We start from the raw sequence: 15,019 nt of genomic DNA, 5'->3' as shown, positions 1-15,019 counted from the left end.
TTTCTCGTTTAAAAAAATAAAAAGTGGTAAGGACAAGAAAGGAGTTTAGCCTACATTATTTCTGAGTCCCTTATCCTAATAGTGTACGTACTATGAACAAGGTGATCTTTAAAATCCCTTTGAGCATTTTTTTTCACATTACTTATATCTACATGACATAGTACTTAGAGGAAAACAATGCTAAGGACAAGACTCAGGCAATAAAAGAGATCTGAATTCATATTGGTATGAAATACACAAAAATCCCTTTAAGATGTTTAGATGATGACTCCTGACCTGGATTAGAACATTAAATCACATCCACCATGAACTTGCACTTTCTAAATCATAAGCATTATCTTAAAGCCTTTTCATACAGATGTTCAGAAATCATGTAATTTAAGTAGGGGCTTTGTTGCTAAACCAGGATATTGATGAACATTCTGGTTAGGAGAGATTTAGCCATCAGATAAGTTTAGGTCTTGTCTAGTTTATAGGGAATGCTCACTATAAAGGTTCTCTAAGATGAGGAAAGACATCTAAGTAATTTAAAATATGAGTTTTCTACTACAATTTGACCTAGCAAAAAGAAACAGGTATGTCTTAGAACAGCTAAAAAGTGATTGGGGTAGGGAGGAATGCACAATGAGTAATCCGACTCAACAAAGAAAGAAAGGAAATAAGGTAAAGCTGAACCCAAAAGACCTACCAGGTTTGGGTGGGATCCATATCACTGTGCTGGTATGCCCTGAGCATCTCAGTAGTCCCCTTGGGCATGAGTGGAGCTGGTATGCCCTGAGCATCTCAGAAAGTCCCCTTGGGCATGTGTAGAGCTGGTAGCTGAGTGAATGTCAGCTCTGCCAAATGGCTGGGTAGCCGGTTCATGTATAAATGAAGGGAGGTGAGCTGGAGAGAGCTGGAGGAGTGCCCAGTGACAGAGGACATCTAAACACTGGGACAGCTCACTGGTTGACAAGGTCTGAGGTGCAGTCACTTGGAAAATGAAGCTAATTAAAAATAGTGGCAAATTTTTTTAATACCATCAATAAATCCAAGGTAGAACCGCAATGTAATACCACTGCACACCCAACAAAAATGGCTACAGAGAAGAAAAGACAGAAAACAGCACATGTTGGTGAGCAGCAGCAGCAGCGGGCCTTGTGTCCTTGGCAGGTAGGAGTGTCAACGCTTCACTTTGGAAAACTATTTTCTGTACCTACTAAAGCTGAAGGCACACCTGCTCTCTGACCCAGAAATTCTACTCCTAGGTAATCAGCCAATAGCACTGTGTCCACACGTTCACAATGTACGCCTACTAGTATACAGTGGAAATAATACAACCATGAGCAAAAACATAGACGGGCCTCACAGACACAATGCTGAACAAATACAGCCAGTCAGGGAAAACGCATTCTGTATAATTCCATACGCATCAAGTTTCAAAGCCGGATACACAAAGCTATGCCTTTCACAGTCAGATCAGACATCTCCCTTAGAAGAGTAGAAGGGGACAGAGTGGGGACCTTGGAGAGCTGATACTGTTCTGTTTATTCACCTGATTGCAGGACAGATGAGTGTGTTTAGTTTATGAAAATCCATCAAGCCATACATTCGTGACATGTGTAATGTTCTGTGTATATGTAACGCATAAATGCCCAGACTGACAAGCTAACATAACAAGACATTCAAAAAATGAAGAATAGTCACAAAAGAAACAAACAAAAACGTCCAGCAGCAAAGGACAAAAAGGAAGTGGTCACTGAAGACCCCGGAAGACAGAGATATGGGAGGTCCCCACACCCATGATGTGGGGCTCATGGGATAATTCCATGCATCCTCCTGTGGAAGAACCAAAACCCTTCACAAGCAGAAGGAATCCTTGGAGCTCACCTAGACCAGCACACCCCACTTATGATGGAAACACTGAGACTGAGAGAGAGACAGTATAACCTGGTCAAAGTCACACAACTAGCTAGTGATAAACCTAAGTGTAAAGGCCAGGCCACCTCAGTTAACAGGACTTGAATATTACAAAGTCAAGCTATTTCAAAAGAATGGATTATGTGACCACCCAGAATGGGTACAAACTCAAGAAGACACAGGCTCTTGTGGGTGTCACTGAAATGAGCTGAGCAGAGGCGTGGGGACGCGCTGGGTGGCACCCAGAGAAGAGGGCGGCGGCGTCCCTGGGCAGAGGGGAGGAAAGCCCCTCAGAGAGACCCGGAGCACGGCACACCACACATGAAGTGTCACCACTGTCTCTCCACTTCTGTGTTCCCTTCAAATGCAGCACTCAGAATAATAAGACTGCACGTCTGGACCACTTTTCCTTGCCGAAGAGCACATTTTGGATCTCTGTTTTATAAACAACCATCATTGTACTGAAGGGCAATAGATTACATAAAAGCAAGTCTCACATGAAGTAAAATATTACTGATAAAGATAGACAAGCACGCACAGCTGGTTAGATACATTTCAAAAATAAAATCTGAAAGACGCCCAGAGAAATCATTAATATAAAAGCAAGTGCTAATAACACATTGTGGCAAGCAGTCAGACAGACGTGAGCAGAGCAGGAACTGGAGGCCAGGCACAGAAGGCCACCAGGGCAGAGAGCCCCAGGTGCCTAGCAAGAGGCAAAACTGGGAAAACAAGGACCTCACTCCTAGGGTGACCTTTCCTCCCTTAGCAGGTCATGGGTTTAAACCCCCTGACTTTATATGTCACTGGCCCTGTGGTTAGGACCGTCCCCTGACCTTTCCTCCCCGCACAGGCTCATCAGTGGTTTTAGACCCCCACAACAAGGGGCAGGAGAAGAGTCTCACACAACCCCATACAAGCCCTGGCATGACCACTCCCTCAAGCATTAAGCCCTACAGAGAACATCTAGGCCTCGGTTGCATTTTTGCTCCAGGCCCAAAGAAGCAGCAAAACCAACAGTAGAAGCCATGGCTGACCTCAAGACCAGCTACACTGACTAATGCCCTCCTGCCCTGGTGCTGACCAATCAGTGGAGACCACAATCCTAAAAGGACACACCTGGAGAGCTGATGAATACTCTATTGAGATCCTCCCATGGGACCTCCCCTAAGATCTTTACCCTTAACAGACCTTAGGATGCAGGACAAGAGCCAGCACTGCATCCAAGCCTAACTCTTCCCCCTTCCTCTGCCCTCTTCTGCCCTCACAGGTGTGTTATCTCCTAAACTCTAAGGGTCCTCATGAGACTTGCCACCAGGGGAACGCAGTGGGCAGCGGCAGCTCATCCTGGGCTGTCCCGGGCTGATTCCCTGAACTTGTCTCCAAGGCCCCTTTCCTCCACTCACTTCTTTCCCACAAGGTTTCTAGAGGGCCAAGGCAGCCCGCCTAGGCTCTCCCATCACTTCTATTCTAGGCTCGTCCTTGTTTCACTGTCCCCAGCTGTAATAAACGGACTCTCAAGGTCACCTGGGTGCCCGTTGTGAAATTTTTTTCCTGCATAAAGTCAAGAACCCACGCATTACCATTGGCCCTAGGCAGACACGAAGGGCCAGGTCTCCTGTCCAGTAACATTAAGAAAAGAAGAAATGATACCCAGGGGAATAGCCATGACTCTTTGCTTAAGAAAAAGACTAGAAGCGAGCCAAAACCAAAGAGATGACTAAGCCAAACCTTGGTGGAAATTTAAAAGTCAGAATCATTATTAAAGTAAGCATTACCAAACACAATCGGAAACATGACCATTATTTCAGAGAGAGCAAATCTTGCGTTGACATTTACAAAGATAACAGAGCAGATGGTGCGAAAACATTGGCATCATCTATTTTGGTTGTTAAAACACTGATGAACAACCATATTCACCGCCAACTTGGTCACTTTTAAGACCAGCTTTTTTCATCCATTTTCATAACATGAAAAAGCAAAAAAGACAAAGGTCACAGAAAGACAGAAAATGATGTCAGTTTTAAATACGTACTTAAAACCTAGACAACACAGAGGGTGAGGAGCCCACACCTCGAGGCGCGGTTCACATTCTGACCTCACCTCTCCCCTTCCTTATGTGCTCCCTCCTGCCCTCCGTTTCCTCGTCTGTAAAGTGAAAGAATAATATATCCCCCACAGCTGCTGAGGGATCGAATTAATGCATGCAACACTTAAATCTGCACAGGGCACCTGCCTTAGGAACACATGAAACATGGCTAGTGCGATGGGAAGACTAAGCTTTAAACTTTATTGGTTTAAAATTTTAAACTACACTCAATTAAGCTATTGGAAAACTTCTAAATATATTTGGAACAAACACAGCTAGTATGAAAATCTGCTTTTCAACTGTTAATTTTATAAAATCAAAACACAGATCAAGTATACCTGCTGTAAACTGAGCGTCTGCATTAAGATGCATGGTAAATGTAAAATTCATGCCAGGGCAAAGATTTCTCCAGAAAAAGATTATAAAACATCTCATGAATAAGTTTATATTAATTATATAGCAAAATCATAACTTTTTTTAAAAAATGAGTTAAATAAAATGTACAGTTAAAATTAATTTTAGCTAGTTCCTTTTACTTTTTGAATGTGGCTAACTAGAAAATTTTAAATCCCATATTTGACTTGCATTATATTTCTAATAAACAGTGCTGCCTTAGAACAATGCCTGGCATATATTGAGTGTAATAAATATTATCCATTATCCTTATTCATATTACTGATTGTGAGATACAAGGCAGTTGGGGGAGGGGGATCCAAAAGCAATTAAAACACATCCTGGACCTCAGAGTTTGGCAAAGGAAAACCAGACAGACCATAGCAGCTTTATAACAAATTATTAACTATCTAACTGAGAAAAAAAAGCACTTACAGAAAAAAATAGTCCACAAAGAATATATTAAACATTGAAAACCTTTGATGCCATTGTAAAAGTGTACATGTAATACAAGTAAATAAAAATTTACTTGTGTTCATCACCAAATTAGACTGGATCCAGAAAAAAATAGAAAAAAATACTACATGAGGTACCCACATAGGCTGAAGGCAAACACCTGTTGTCTGTGGCTGGGCAGTTTCAGTCCTGGGGTCCAGACCTGACCCACTGGGGTAGGGGACCCGCCTTGCTCCCTGGGCCCAGCTCATGCTGACAACCTGCTGGTGGCAAGCAGAGGGTGTTTAGATCAAGGACATTATGGTCGTAAAGACTGGGCAGGCGGAAGAGGAGGAGAACAAGTCAAGGGCAATCTCTTACCAGGATGACAGCCAGAAAAGGGGGCCCAGTGAATGCATACACCCAACAAAACAGGCTCTAGAATCTTCACAGAAGCACTATTCATAACACCAATGGAGATAACCAACAGCAGAATGGATAAAAAGAGTGATATTAGCCACATAAGCAGGAAACTACTGATGAACACAGCATAGATGAATCTTAGACACAACATGATGCACGAAACAAGACAAACACAAAAATGGGACATACTGCATGATTCCAGTGGTGGGAAGCTCAAGAAAAGGCAAAACTCATCTACCTGCCACATGTCAGAGCCACGGTTTCCTGTGAGAGAGGAGGACGGAAGTACACATCTGGGGAGGGATAAGAGGTACCCATTGGGAAGCAGGAAGTGTTCAGATCTTGATCTGTGGGTTACATGTTGTGCACACAGGTAAAAATCGATGAGTCCATTCAGATGTACCCTTGTTTACCTATGTTCACTGAGCTGCACACTGAAGATTTGAACACTTTGTGTATACTGAATTTCAATTTCAAAAATAAACTCAAATCATATTCTAAAAGGTCCTATTACAAAACACTCTATTAAAAAAAAAACTTCTATTCTGCTGAATTTTTTTTTTTTTCAAACAGCATCCCCCAATTGTCTCCAAATGCTTGCGTAAATGTACAATTTGGGAACTACAAAACATTCCAAGAAGTTGTGTGCATTGTTTTTCACCCTCACACGCCCATGCAATAAACGTGGTGTTTTCGGGAAGATGTTATTTAGGGATGTTTCCGGATATGTTTTCAGGGATGATGTGCCACATGCTCCAGGGCTGTGGGCCCCACCCCTTGTGAGGTTCAGGGTGCTTGTTTAAAACTAGAGAGTCAGGAGTGCTCTCCTAATAATTCTCTTCCTATGAGTCCACAGAGCCCAGAAATTGGTCTTTTCAAAAAGACCCCAAGTGATTCTGAGTGGAAAGCATTTCTGTGTGGATAATCAACTACTATTTGAGTTGTTTTGGATGAGAAACTGGACTTCGCATCGTAAAGAAGTGTCATAACAAGTTCGGTTTAATTTCAGTCCACTGTGCTAGGAATGCAGGGGTAATTTTTACTTTAGAGACAGGACAAAAGGCTGACATATAATACATTAATATATAGTGTATTCGATCTGGAGGAAAATTACCATCTTCGGTGATGTCTATGTTGTTAAATTCTCTCAAGGAGAAATCACAGTTATTAGAAACTAACTCCACTAATCTATGAGACACAGACAGCTTGCTCCAGAAAGCTGTCTTTAGTGGGCAAGGGTGTTATAAAGCATTACATAAGATATTAGAAATTTATAGCCATCTCCCCCCTTTCAAGTATAGAATATCCTGGAAATAAATATACATATGCAGTATTTTTGTGGATATTTCTTTTTCAGTGGATACCCATTTGCTAATTATAACTGTCTTATAGATACATACTTCTTAAAACTATGACTTTTGCCAAGAGATTTGGAGCTCTGTTGCCTGGAGTTAAGAGAAACTACTGTCATCCTTAAATAATACAAAGGCAAAATCAACCAGGATGCTAACGGTATGTAATTTAAAGCCTGCTGTGTGTTGCCTGACAAGGCAGTGGCGCAGTGGATAGAGCATCACACTGGGATGCAGAGGACCCAGGTTCGAAACCCTGAGGTCGCCAGCCTGAGTGCGGGCTCATCTGGTTTGAGCAAGGCTCACCAGCTTGACTTAAACAAGGGATCACTTGGTCTGCTATAGCCTCCGGTCATGCTTCTCATCTCTCTCCCTTCTGGTCTGTCTGTCCCTCTCTGTCTCTCTCTGTCTCTGTAACAAAAACAAACAAACAACAAAAAAAAACCACACACACAAAAAGCCCTACTGTTGTGTTAAAATGGAGGGCAATGCTAAACACTGTTCATAGTAACTGTTGCTAGGTAGACTGGGCTGGGAAACACCAAGCTAAAGGGGTCAACTAGAAATTAAGCCAGATTCAAAACTACCTATAAAAACCAGGAGACAAGAATACACCCACATTTAGAGTGCATTTTAGATCACATTAGCAATTTCAAAAAGGAAAGGATAATGCGTTTATATACATGGAATTCACTGTGTGCCATCTTTCAATTCTGACAGCAGAAAAGAGCGATTTCTCCTAAATGGAATGTTCACGTCACACTGAATAGGAAGGACTTCTGAGTCAGAAGGAAATACTCAAAAGTATTTCCTCTGAAATAAAAGAATGCTTCAACTAATTTGCATCTCCTGTTTGCCTTGAATAAATCTCACACTACAGTAAGTGACCCAGTTCCCTGTCTGCGGTGGAAAGTGTAGATGATGCCACCAAGATTCACCTGTGTGCCCCCAGCCCTACAGTGCACAGGAGCTGCAGCAAACGGGCCTGCCAGGCCTCACCAGCTCAAAAGGTGCTGAGCTACACAGAACAAGGCCCCAGGGATTGATTGAGAAATACACTAATCAGTGCAAACCTGAGAATTTCGCAGGGGATTCTGAAACACAGACTCTGAATTTAGTTGGTGAAGCAAAGCAGTTTCCATCCCAAAATAATGCCTTCTGGGACACTGATTTTAAGATAGTTATTAAGGAACAAAACAGAAAAAACACTGACCCTCCCCCTTTACCAGCTGCAGGAATTCAGATAGAGGTCCGGCTCCAGGGAGGGAGATGGCATCCCAGATCACCATAGTTTAATATTATATAAACTGGGGTGTGATACAGAGGAACCTCGCACGGCCAATCTGTTCAATGTCCCCTGTGTGACCCATTGTTAATGACGGCCCAGAAAACATTTATTTCCCAAGCACGTGCTTTTCTGTCTCCATGTGAATTACCTTCTGCCTTTTTTGTTGTTGTTGTTATTTTTCTGAAGCTGGAAACGGGGAGAGACAGTCAGACAGACTCCCACATGCGTCCGACCGGGATCCACCCGGCACGCCTACCAGGGGGCGATGCTCTGCCCACTAGGGGGCGATGCTCTGCCCCTCCGGGGCGTCGCTCTGTTGTGACCAGAGCCACTCTAGTGCCTGGGGCAGAGGCCAAGGAACCATCCCCAGCGCCCGGGCCATCTTTGCTCCAATGGAGCCTCGCTGCGGGAGGGGAAGAGAGAGACAGAGAGGAAGGAGAGGGGGAGGGATGGAGAAGCAGATGGGTGCCTCTCCGGTGTGCCCTGGCCGGGAATCGAACCCAGGACTTCTGCACGCCAGGCCGATGCTCTACCACTGAGCCAACCGGCCAGGGCCACCTTCTGCCTTTTGAAGCCCCAAACAACCCCCAGCCTTCTCCTTAGCTCCAGCGGGCACATGAGCCTCAACTGCCCAAAGCTCCCTTGGGTCTCGTATCTGCTGGCACCCCACATGTACATCCACAAGATAAACTTTGGACATTTTCTCCTGTTAATCTGTCTCAGGCTGGTTTGATTATTAGTCCAGCTAGCTGCTAGAAGAACTTGGAAGGTGGGAGGAAAGTTATTTTTGCACCCCCACAATGGTGTGATGGGCAAACATAAGCTATAATTGCTGCTCTACTTCACCATTCTGAGAGCACAATGCCTAAAGATAAGGGCAATATTCCAGAACAAGCCCAGAGACCCAGAGCCAGTGCCCTGATCAAACCATGCCTAAATCCCACCCTTCTTCCACGCCATTACTCTTTTATGAGCTACTAAATCCCTATACGATTTAAGCCAGCTGGCAAGTGCATTTTCTGTTATTTGAAATTAACATACATAAAATGCTACATGATGTAGCATCTTAGAAGTTAAGTACCATGTTGTAGCTGCATAATCTTATACTTTTAAGAGGTTTCATATATATTTTTTCTGGATTCTTCTGCCCAACTGGGAAGACACATATCACTGCCAACCCAGTTTTACAAGTAAGACGATGGATTCAGAGAAAAAAAATTAGTAAGAAAAAAATGGTCACTTCCATGTAAAATCTTTTTTAAAAACAAAACAAAGGCGCTAGAGTGGCTCTGGTCGTGACAGAGCGATGCCCGGATGGGCAGAGCATTGCCCCCTGGTGGGCGTTCCAGGTGGATCCCGGTCGGGCGCATGCGGGAGTCTGTCTGACTGTCTCCCCGTTTCCAGCTTCAGAAAAATACAAAAAATAAAAAATAAAAAACAAAACAAAGACTGAGCTTAGAGATATGTACTAAGAAACATCCAACCATGTAGAGAATTTTTATAAGAGTTTATTTGAGCCAAATATACAGCATATGCCAGGAGCAAGGTTTCACCCTGGAAAATAACAATTTTGAAGCTTCTTTTATGCCTGTGAAATTAAAGAGGGAAAGTAAAGAAAATTACATGGAGATGGGAGAAAGCAAGGCAGGAATTAGATTATGGAACAGTTAACATTATGTGCTCTCTTGAAGGGTAGTGACAGCTTATTTCAAAGGGGTGTTAACCTAGATGCACAGAAACTATGGAAATACATAGCTTGAGGCAAAGATAAGCTTTTACTAAAGAAGTTATATGCCCGGGGTGTGACTACACACTAGGACAGGGATTGGGAACCTATGGCTCGCAAGCCAGATGTGGCTCTTTTGATGGCTGCATCTGGCTCGCAGACAAATCTTTAATAAAAAAAATAATGTTAAAAATATAAAAACATTCTCATGTATTACAATCCATTCATTTCCTACCGCTCATGTTCGTGGTTGCGGGTGGCTGGAGCCAATCATAGTTGGATTCTGGGACAACACCAAATTTTAATTGGATAATGTGTAACGTACACAGGTCGTTGTATGGCTCTCACGGAATGACATTTTAAAATATGTGGCGTTTGCTCTCTCAGCCAGAAAGGTTCCCGACCCCTGCACTAGGAACTACCACTTAGGAATTTATGATCAGGTCACCTTCTGATGTTTCTCTCCATACAACCCCTTCTTTTTGGTCCACAAAATACAGAAAACAGATCAGTGGTTGCCAAATGCAGGAGTGAAATGAGTGAAGATGGTCAAAAGGTACAAAATCCCAGTTTTAAAATAAATAAGTCATATGGATGTAATGTCTATACAACATGGTGACTATACAGTTAATACTGTATTGAAGAAGTTACTATATCTTTTTTTTTTTCGTATTTTTCTGAAGCTGGAAACGGCGAGAGACAGTCAGACAGACTCCCACATGCGCCCACCGGGATCCACCCGGCACGCCCACCAGGGGCGACGCTCTGCCCACCAGGGGGAGATGCTCTGCCCCTCCGGGGTGTCGCTCTGCCGCAACCAGAAGCCACTCTAGCACCTGGGGCAGCGCCCAGGCCATCTTTGCTCCAATGGAGCCTTGGCTGCAGGAGGGGAAGAGAGAGACAGAGAGGAAGGAGGGGGGGTGGAGAAGCAAATGGGTGCTTCTCCTATGTGCCCTGGCCGGGAATCGAACCCGGGTCCCCCGCATGCCAGGCCGACGCTCTACCGCTGAGCCAACTGGTCAGGGCCGAAGAAGTTACTATATCTGAAGTTCTCATTACAAGAATTTTTTTTTCTTAATCAAATTAAACCCTTCATACTGGTATGCAGCCCCAATCCACTTACCCCACAAAATCAGCTCACTTTATTCATAGAGGAATTTGCTATTCATTCAAAGTACTTTATTTATTTATTTATTTATTTATTTATTTATTTATTTATTGTGACAGGAATGAGAAAGACAGAGAGAGGGACAGACAGGGACAGACAGAAGGGGAGAGGAATGAGATGCATCAATTATTTGTTGTGGCACCTTAGTTGTTCATTGATTGCTTTCTCATATGTGTCTTGATCAGAGGGTTACAGCAGACAGAGTGACCCCTTACTCAAGCCAACGACCTTTGGCTCAAGCTGGTGAGCCTTGCTTAAACCAGATGAGCCCGTGCTCAAGCCAGCAACCTCAGGGTCTCAAACCTGGGTCCTCCATGTCCCAGTCTGACACTCTATCCACCACGCCACCACCTGCTCAGGCAAAGTACTTGATTGAGACAAATAACTTCTATTATGACAACTTTTTCCTTAATTTTTGTTAAAAATTTTTCCCATTGATTTGAGGGGGGGGGGAAATGGAGAGAGGGAGAGAGGGAGAAAGAGAGAGGGAGGGAGAAGGGAAAAAAGGGAGAGGGAGAGGAACCAAGAGAGGGAGAGAGAGAGAGAGGAAAGGAGGGAGGGAGGAAAGGAGGGAGGGAGGAAAGGAGGGAGGGAGGAAAGGAGGGAGGGAGGAAAGAAGGGAGGGAGGAAAGAGGGTGAGAGGGAGAAAAAGAGAACGAGAGAAGCATCACTTTGTTTCACCTAGTTGTTCCATTCAGTTGTGCACTCACTGATTGCTTCTCCTACGTGCCTCGACAGGGGATCGAATCCACTACCTTTGTTCAATGCTTCATCCACTGAGCCACCCAGCCAGGGTAGCTTTTTCGGTATTGTTCCTCAAGAGCGTGGGGTGGGGGGTAGCTTGGTAATAAAGAATACCTCCGAGCAAAGTGTCCAATGAACACAAACTAAGTGGAACAATAAATGCTTCCCTCTCTTTCTCTCTCCCTTCCTCCCTTCCTCTCTCTCTCTTTCTCTCTCTCTCTCTCTCTCTCTCTGTATCTCTCAAATCATCAATTAAAAAACAACAACAACAAACCTCAGAGCAAAAACACAAAAGAAAGCCCTGGGAGGTAGCTTAGTTGGTTAAAGCATCGTCCAGAAGTACAGAGGTTGCCGGTTCAATCCCCAGTCAGGGCACATATAGTAACAGCTCAGATGTTCCTGTCTCTCTCTCCCTCACTCGCTTTCCCTTCTTCTCTCGCTAAAATCAATAAAAAAAATTTTTTAAAGTACAAAATAAAACAAATTTTTTTTACTATGTATGTTGGGAAGAATGTTAACTATACTTATTGTGGTAAACATTTTGCAATATATACAAATATCTAATCATTAGATTGTATACCTGAAACTAATATAAAGTATATGTCAATTATTTCTTTTTTTTTTCTTTTTTTTTTTTTTCTGAAGCTGGAAACGGGGAGAGACAGTCAGACAGACTCCCGCATGCGCCCGACCAGGATCCACCCGGCACGCCCACCAGGGAGCGATGCTCTGCCCCTCTGGGGGGGCGCTCTGCCGGGACCAGAGCCACTCTAGCGCCTGGGGCAGAGGCCAAGGAGCCATCCCCAGCGCCCAGGCCATCTTTGCTCCAATGGAGCCTTGGCTGCGGGAGGGGAAGAGAGAGACAGAGAGGAAGGAGGGGGGGAGGTGGAGAAGCAAATGGGCACTTCTCCTATGTGCCCTGGCCGGGAATCGAACCCGGGTCCCCCGCACGCCAGGCCAACGCTCTACCTCTGAGCCAACCGGCCAGGGCCCAATTATTTCTTAATACAAAATCAGAAAGGAAAATGGGTAACATTACAACTCTAAACACTTGACAGGTGCTCAATTCTAACCTTATATGACAGGTACTATCATTGTCTGCATCTCACGGTGAGCTTCTGAGAAACAGAAAGGTCAATGTGACTAAGGAGAGAGTAATGTACAGACAAAAACCACGGGCTAGGCAGGCTGAGGACAGTCTCCTGCCCCGGGCTCACTCCACCACCACCCACCCTTCCCCAAACTCGTAATTCTTAGAACCCCTCCAAAGTGAGTTAAATGTATTCCTGGGGACAGGAACAATAAACTGTACCATGAAAAGGTCGCTTTTTAGGCTTCTCTGCCAACTAAACCAAGTTCCTGTAGGTCAGCATACCCCGTGAGTCAGGCATACATAAAGCACTCTTCCATATGCCAGGAAATCCTTCCCACCCTGACCATGGCAATAAATATGCAGTAAGAGCCCATCGGCGCACATGCCTCACTGCAAAAGATCAGAAGGAAAATCCCATATGCATGCAAAATAATTTACTGCTCGGTACAAACATTTAACAAGGTGCATCTGACTATTTTCTGGGCCTTTTGCTCCAGAAACATCATTCAAAAGTAAGTACCAACATATACTTGCAATGCCTTTGTTTATGAGCAGTTCCCTCAAATGGAAGCTGCCATGGAAAATACAGTGGGCTCAGCATCCTGAACAACAGCAGAACTGGTCCTGCGGACAGTTCACTCAGCCTGCCACCTGCCACGCTCCGCGGTCACCGCCAGTGCTGGAGCGCAGTCACCTCCCATGTTAATTACCAAGTTCCAGTTTCAGAGAACAATGAACTTTATTACTTTGCTTTTCATCTTAAAAAAAAATGAAGGCCCTGGCCGGTTGGCTCAGCGGTAGAGCGTCGACCTAGCGTGCGGAGGACCCGGGTTCGATTCCCGGCCAGGGCACATAGGAGAAGCGCCCATTTGCTTCTCCACCCCTCCGCCACACTTTCCTCTCTGTCTCTCTCTTCCCCTCCCGCAGCCAAGGCTCCATTGGAGCAAAGATGGCCCGGGCGCTGGGGATGGCTCTGTGGCCTCTGCCTCAGGCGCTAGAGTGGCTCTGGTCGCAACATGGCGACGCCCAGGATGGGCAGAGCATCGCCCCCTGGTGGGCAGAGCGTCGCCCCATGGTGGTCGTGCCGGGTGGATCCTGGTCGGGTGCATGCGGGAGTCTGTCTGACTGTCTCTCCCTGTTTCCAGCTTCAGAAAAATGAAAAAAAAAAAAAAAAAAAAGTTGCAGAAATTTAGAAAAGGAAGAAGACACAGTTTGATGGAAATTAACAGTCAGAGTCTAACTTTAATGAGAGGCTGACCAATTAACAGCTGTATACTGGACAGAGAGCAGTTCCATCTTTTTTTTTTCTTGCTTCAGATCAAGAAAGAGCCAATATGTGTGGATGCACTACACAGAGATAAAGGGCTTCGCACATACGGGCACTCCCAGTGACTTCTGTCCAGACAGACAAGAGGTCATCCACACTCGTGTGCAGGTTGAAGCAGGGACTGCCATCACAGATCCTCTCCCCTTTCAACACTCTCTCCTGTGAAAGCAGGAACACACACGCACACCTACACACACAGCTGGAAATCACTGGGGCTAGTTGGGAAGACAAGCAACAGAGAATAAGATTTTTGTAGTTGTTTTTTTTTTTTGGGGGGGGGGGTTGTCTGTTTGTTTGTTTTTGCAAAAGTACTATGCAATATGAAAGAGCAAACACCAATCTCGCCCATTTCCTAGAATGCCTGACATTCACATTACATTTATGAACTCATTCCTCCAAACAACTTCTCCAGTAACATACAGCCATCTGGGGCCTTTTTATCCATCCATTCATTCAGTGTTCAGACCTACTAGAGCAGTGAAAAAATTAAAAAACAGAAACTGTGTCCTTATGGGCTCTATATCCTCTTGGATATAAATTTTAAAAATTTTACGTTTCATGGACTTTTCAAAGTGGTATAGTATAGACATATTAATTCATTTAGCATAAATTATCTTTTCAAGTAAATTGAGTTAATAAAATACTAGAACTGAAAAAGACATTTATTTTACATTATCAGATGTCTCAAATATCAAACAGTCTGAGAGATGAACTATATTGTTTTATTATTAGATGCATTTTCAAAAGGAAAAGAGAAGACATGAGAAAAGAACTAGGTTATGGGAGTTTTACAAAAGAACGTGCAACTGCGTGAAAAAGTCGTCTAGCTCAAGGAAGTGATCTCCAGGAGGGCAGAGGCTTCTCTTTGCTAACTGGATATACCTGGTGTCTAGAGCTAGGTCCAACATATAAGACGCTCTCAAGCTCTAAGTAAGCATGTGTTTAGTGAGTGAGGGAAGAAGAGAGGGATGGAGGGATGGAGGGAGGAGGGAGGGAAGGAGAGAAGGAGAGAAGTAGGAAAGGAGGGAAGGAAGGAAGGAAAGAAGAAAGGAGGGAAAGAGGGAAGGAAGGAAGGAAAGAAG

General features: G+C 44.3%; 1 protein-coding gene across 4 annotated transcripts in view; it reads right to left on the bottom strand.

Moving 5' to 3' along the window:
- The window catches only part of KIF16B (kinesin family member 16B), a 354,538-nt gene that overhangs the window by 246,310 nt on the left and 93,209 nt on the right, over nucleotides 1-15,019 (bottom strand). The gene's annotated exons all lie outside the window — the stretch shown is intronic.

Source organism: Saccopteryx leptura, chromosome 5, assembly GCF_036850995.1.
Source record: "Saccopteryx leptura isolate mSacLep1 chromosome 5, mSacLep1_pri_phased_curated, whole genome shotgun sequence".
NCBI classification, from domain to species: domain Eukaryota; kingdom Metazoa; phylum Chordata; class Mammalia; order Chiroptera; family Emballonuridae; genus Saccopteryx; species Saccopteryx leptura.
This window is presented reverse-complemented; position numbering and strand designations above follow the sequence as displayed.